Source organism: Amphimedon queenslandica, unplaced genomic scaffold, assembly GCF_000090795.2.
Source record: "Amphimedon queenslandica unplaced genomic scaffold, v1.1 AMPQUscaffold_11888, whole genome shotgun sequence".
Lineage (NCBI taxonomy): Eukaryota > Metazoa > Porifera > Demospongiae > Haplosclerida > Niphatidae > Amphimedon > Amphimedon queenslandica.
The window spans coordinates 6,030-12,964 of record NW_003547873.1 but is presented as its reverse complement, the minus strand read 5'-3'; positions in this window follow the sequence as shown (position 1 = coordinate 12,964).

The following is a 6,935-nucleotide window of genomic DNA, read 5'->3' as shown; positions in this document are numbered from 1 at the left end:
AGAGAGAGAGAGAGAGAGAGAGGGAGAGAGAGAGAGAGAGAAAGACTGAGGCAGGAGACTGCAGTTTCAAGGCAACATCTTTTTATGGAGGCATGCAGTTTGTCTTCACAACTTATTCGATTCGTAGTGGATTTACATCACTTGATAACTCATTTGTTTTTCTTACCTTTGAGGTGTCAGCTATCAACTTCAGTCAGTTCAGCATACCTGCCTTTGTTCCTGCATTAATTCCAGTTACATTTCTTCATCTTACATTGGTGATCATGGCGACCCACTACTTAGTGTAAAGCTACACCAACACTGGGGCATGTACTGGCCTTTCTATACTCTTGTCAATGTTGCTCTGTTTCAGTTAGTCTTTTGCTAGGCCAGGACTCTTATCAGAAGGAAGTTCAAGGTTCTAGCCACAACACAACTCACTTTTGGCCACACTCATCAACCACTCTTTACTTCTTGCTCAATTAAATGGCCACTGATAATTCACTCTGCATGGTAAGTCATGAAGCACTCTTTGGTATGTATCTCACTACATACACTGGTAGCTGTGTCATCACTCAGTTTGCTGTTTATTTCATCTCATGGTCTTGCCACTTTCTATCAATCATCTTTGTCATCATTGGATCACTCCATGTGGTTACACTTGCTCTCATTGTGTGACTATTCTTCAATGAACTGTCAGTGATGTCCTCTGGTTCCTGTATCGACTGTTCATTTGGTGGGACATCTAAATAATTCAAAGATTATTATTACATGTAATTACTTAAAAATAGCTACATGTATATGCCATGTATTCAAAATTATGTAATCTCACTAAACCAGACCTGCCCTCCGTGCTGGAGAGTGGATGGGTCTGGCTATGCAAGACTAAAATTAAACTTTAGAAAGTTTGTGCCTTAGAAAATTTGTGCATGATTTAATCCTTGATCTAATTTTTGCAAATTTCTAATGTAGCAAAATTAAAGTAATGGCCAGTAAAATGTCAGCAAAAGTACATAGAAAACTATTAACTGTTAATACTTACAAGAATAACCAGCTACTGTCAATAAAGAAATAATTTAAGCTTATCATTACATGTAAATTACTAGAAAAATTAATTATACACATGAAAAGTCAAATGTACATGTAAAACAATAAAATAACAACTACTATGAAAACTAAATTTATAAAACGAAGCCTTTAATTAATAACAAATTGTGTGGTGAGTCTTGATTTGTGTGATGAGTGATATGAGTGTGTGCATGTGTGATGTGTGGTGTGTGATGAGTGATGTGTGCATGTGTGAAGAGTGAAAGCAACATGCATTCAATCGGATTTGGAAGACTTCAACTTCTTCAGTGTCTTCAGCTCAAATCTTTTTATGGACGTATCACTCATCATTAAATACTTCAGTCTTATATTATTCTTGCTGTGAGGGGACATTAAGAACATTATGTACAATTTATGGAGACCAGGTCGGCCCTAAAGGGAGAGGATTCTTGAGAACAGAAATAAGTTGATACAGTCGTCACTCGTCACTTCAAAAATCAAACGGAATCAACTTCTTTTGAGAGAAAGGGATGCTTTTTTAGAGGGAAAGAGAGTATTGTGACCAGACTAAAATTCAAAAATGTAAAATTAAGAAATAATTTCTGATAAAGCATGATTATGACTAACCTTGTAACAATTTGAAAAACTAAAAGCCTAATTTACATTATATTTAATAGGACTCAAAATTTAAAGTTAAAAGTAAAGTTTAATATAAAACTTGGGAAAAATTTTGTGCATTGAACATAAATGGAGCAGATGAGCATCCTCCATTTAATGACATTAGCCTTTAAGATATTAGGGAGGGATATTGGCTGTGTGTATACTGTACAATGAATCTAGGGAGAGCTGATAAGCAGTGTCTTTATTATAGTAAGACACTGCTTATGTAAGTACATGTAACTAATTTCTGAGAGAGACAGAGTTATTTTTTAGAGAGAAAGAGAGGAATTCTAGCAGACTAAAAATAAAATGTATAAGCAGCTATGTAATAACAATTATGACTGTAAAACTAATTTTTGAACATACAAATGAAGCAGATGACCATATTCTCCTTTTAATTTCAAGACATGAGCCTTTACAGTAGTTGCATGTATTAGGAAGGTAGCAAGGTGCACACTGGTTATGGGTCAAGTGGATTAGTGAGAGCTAAAGTGAGGTTTAACGAAGCTGTTTGCGGGCATGTGGGGCATTTAACATGTATTATCAAGCGTCACTCGACAACCGTTTCCTCACACCAGTGATTGCTGGTTCACTTGTTTCTGTGGCTATTGTGTCCCTTGTTTACCTAGTGATGAGTTAATGCTAGTGGGTATGGTTGATACTGGTGGACTGGTGGGCACTGGTGGGATGAGGGCTGGTGAGTGCTGTAGTGTCTACCTGGGATTTAAGCCACGGCATATCACAACCAGGTTTGATCTCCAAGCTTTTCCCTGTGTTAATCTACAAGTGCTCATCAGCTTCTTGTGTTATTGGTGTTTGCTATGTGTATCAGTGTTAGCTGTATTTGCTAGTGTGCACTTGTCACTCTAGAACAGAGCATAATAATAAAAACAATCATTATTTGAATTTTAAACTAGAAATTAAAATTCAAAATTTACATGTAAAAGATTGTTCCTGATTTCCTGTTTGAAGGAGCTGCTTGATACTACAGATTGTTCTATGGAGGAGCTTGCTTGATACTACAGATTGTTCTATGGAGGAGAGTGCTTGATACTACAGATTGTTCTATTGAGGAGCTGCTTGATACTACAGATTGTTCTATGGAGGAGCTGCTTGATACTACAGATTGTTCTATGGAGGAGCTGCTTGATACTACAGATTGTTCTATGGAGGAGCTGCTTGATACTACAGATTGTTCTATGGAGGAGAGTGCTTGATACTACAGATTGTTCAATGGAGGAGCTGCTTGATACTACAGATTGTTCTATGGAGGAGAGTGCTTGATACTACAGATTGTTCTATTGAGGAGCTGCTTGATACTACAGATTGTTCTATGGAGGAGCTGCTTGATACTACAGATTGTTCTATGGAGGAGCTTGCTTGAAAATGAACATCATCATATACAATCTACAGCTTCTTTTGAGAGAAAGAGAAGTTCTTTTTTAGAGAGGAAGAGATTCTTTTTAGAGAGTGGACATTAAAATGTATTAATTTGAAGCACTTGTAATGAGCCTGTATTTGCATTGTACATGTACCTAAAACTCAGCTTTTAATTTAAAAACCACAATGATTAAACCTATTAACAATATCTGCATGAAACTATCACCAGCCTTTAATCTACTGTATCAGTTCTTTGTTCCTGCTTGAGGAAAGATAGAGAGTTCAACTGAGAGATTTGTGTGATCATTCATTGAGAGAGAGGGAGAGGGAGGGGGAAGCTTGGCAGAAGACTTCGACTTCTCTTCATATTTTCAAGATAATTTTTGGAGGTATCACTCATCATCTTACAACAATTTAGTTCTTCACTTCACATCCAGCATATCAAAAACATTTGGACTACTTCTACAAGAACAACACATCATCCAGTAACTATACAACCTGTCTACTTATAGGAATCACCAGCTCTACACTACAACACTCTTCATAAATCAAGCTATTCTCCATCATTACTGATTCAGTAGCTCTACAACCTGTCTACTTCACCAGGTTTACACTACACCATTCTTCAATCATTTCCTTCGGTAATTCTTCATTCTCCAGTTGACCTGCTTCAACAATCAGTTCTTTATTCTCTGCTTGTGCTAACAAGAGAAGGAGCTACTGAATCATAAACTGAACTTTCTTCTCTCTTCTCCTCCTCCTCCTTTCTTTCTTTTCTTTATTCCTCTTTTCTTCAGTAATTCCCCTCTTATTTCTAATACTCCAATGCTACCTTTCCTCTTAAATAGTTAGTACTTGTACTCATAATTAATAATAGTACATGTAATTAAATACTATAATTAAATAATAAGTACATGTAATTAACTAATAATAGTACATGTACAATTAAATAGTATAGTACATGTACTTCAATATAATTATATTGTTGCTTCCTTCCTCTAGCTATAGCTCCTCGGGCCTATTGAAGACATTAGCCTTTAAGAGAGAGGGAGGGAGGGAGAGAGAGTGAGGGACAGCTAGTAGGGGATTCAAAAAGGAAAGCCTGAAGACAAGAGCATCTTAGAGAGAGAGAGAGAGGGAGAGAGAGAGGAGGAGCTAATGAACAGCAGTATCACTATATCATGAGTTGGTTATTGAGAGAGGAGAGGGAGGGAAGGAGTGTATTTGGGAGATTAACATGCTAACTTGTTTTATATTTGATTCATGGGAGCTGTAAAGGTAGTGGGTTTCAAGTCCTCGTGAAGTCTTTGATTTTTAAAGTCTTTGATGTCTTTGTGAAGTCTTTGATGTCCTTGTACAAGTCCAAATAGGATCAGATTATGGTAGAGTTGGGTACTCTTGTGTGTTAGAGTATAGCAATAAGTCAATAGCTCTCATTGTAGGTTTATGATCAAACGTAATGTTACAATTACGTGTGTGATCTTGACATTTTGATGCAAATAACGCGTTAAGTTGACACAATTTTAGCGAAATCTCAATTCTGTGTTGCATTTCATGACGAGTGTCTATTGTTAATTTATGGATGCACAATTAATTCTTAATTAAATAATTATTTTTGATTGATGTACATATTGTGTGGTAAATTGTGTATTAAGATTACTCTTATGTTAAGGCTGTAGAGATTACAATATCAGACAGTAATGGTAGGAGGTAGTAATAGGTCATTAGATAATGGTACACCATTAAGATATATTGTATACACAATGTAAGACAAGTTAAGTTGTAGGTATAGGTAATATGGTATGGTATTAAGATAGGAATGTATTTGTATATAGCAAGGTTTAATATGGTATAGGTATCATTGTGTCATATTAAGGTTCATAGGTTAATAAGTTAATGTAGGTATAAATATAATGGTATGCAGACTTGGGGTCAATTACAAATTTCCAATTACAATTACACTTTTAAATACATACATTTGTTCCACATAGCCTCAATTACAATTACAATTACATTTCAAGTCCCTCACCTCAATTACAATTACAATTTAATTTAATTACAATATAATTACAGTTTTAAATCGTAGTTACAACGTTTAAACATTAATGACTGAAATAGGTTATCACTGAGATGGCACCGCTCTGGCCTAAAAATTTTTCCTCCCATACTAAATATCCTTTCCACAGTTGCTGATGATGCATGAATGGCTAAATAAACGGTGGCTGGGTGAGCAAGCAGTATGCGTGTATAAAAGTCTATGGTTTAGTTATCTTCTTTGGTGTAAACGTGCCTCATCAGGTGATGCAATTTATCATTATTTTCAATTACAATTACAATTACAGTCCTTAGCTTGAAATACATGTCAATTACAATTACAATTACATAATTGTAATTGTAATTGACCCTTAAATTACAATTACAATTGTAATTGACCCCAAGTCTGATGGTATGGTATTATAAGATAAGAATGTACTTTCATAGCAAGGTTAATATGGTATACGTGTACATGTAGGTATCATTGTGTAATTTAAAGGTCATAGCTATAGTAGTAGAAATTAGAAGGGTACAGGTTATATAGTGTACATGTAGGTAGTAGTCATGTAGTGTTAGGTATACAGGTTATATAGTGTAGGTATAGTAGTATAAATTATAGATAACATGTAGTTATACCTAGGATATAGGTTATAGTGTAGAAATTAGAAGGTAGTTATAGGTATAGTGTAGGTATTGTAGTAGAAATTAGGAAGCAGGTATAGTTATCATTAGGTTATAGTATAGGTATTGTATAGTAGAAATTAGAAGGTAGTTATAATAGAAATTAAGAAACAGGTAGTTGTAGGATACAGGTTATATAGTATAGGTATAGGTTATAGATCTAGGTGTTATGATTTTTATTATTTAATTATTTATTTTATAATTAATGTTATTATTTTTTATAATTAAATTTTATTATCATTTTTTATGATTTATTATTATTTATTATTATTTTTTATTATTTTTACAACCTAGGGCCTCAGCAAGAGTGTTGGGCCACAGGTTTTTATTATTTTTGGGCAGCAATGTAGTGCCGCCTCCACGTGGCGCTGCCTGGGATCACTAGTGGCTACTACTGCTAGTGATGCTAAGAGCACTACATACAAGAAGAAGAATAACAATACTAACAGTAAGTTTGTGTAAGGAATTTAATATTATCATTGATAGGATCAAGCTGAAATAAAGATGAAATGTCAAGTGGAATGATACTCAAGACTGAAGCAAAAGATTTATAATACACTAGTTTTAATAGTTTTTTGAAAATAATCCTTTTAAATTTATTGAATTTATGGCAATTTGAACTGTCACTGCCTGTTACACAGCTATAATGCTGTGCAGTAATGCTAAATGAGCCACCAATGCATGCATACACACCACATTCCAGAATACTTTGTTGTGTACAAACTTAGAGCTGGATCTAAGTAAAATATTAATGTCAAGATGTGCATGTACATGCATCAAGTTTGTCATTAAAAATGAAGATTTCACCAACTGCAATCTATAGGAAGAGGAGAAATTCAATTTATCTCTAAATTCAGTCTCCTAGTAGTGGTAGGGACCAGACTTTATAGCCTCCTAGTTTTTATGCATAGTTTGTAAGTTGGTTTTGACTGCTGTACAGCACATTAGATTAGATGCACATTATTCATATCTTTCCTGTGAATGACGTTGCCGATTTATAATGATATTCATTGGGATACCGTAAATGGAAAATTTTTCAGGCCGCCATTGTGGAGGTATACTATCATTAGCTACAATGGACCGACAGGCTAAAAATTGTCAATTCTACTTCTCCACGTCACTCCAGCGGCTCTAAACAGTTGCAGACTACTGAA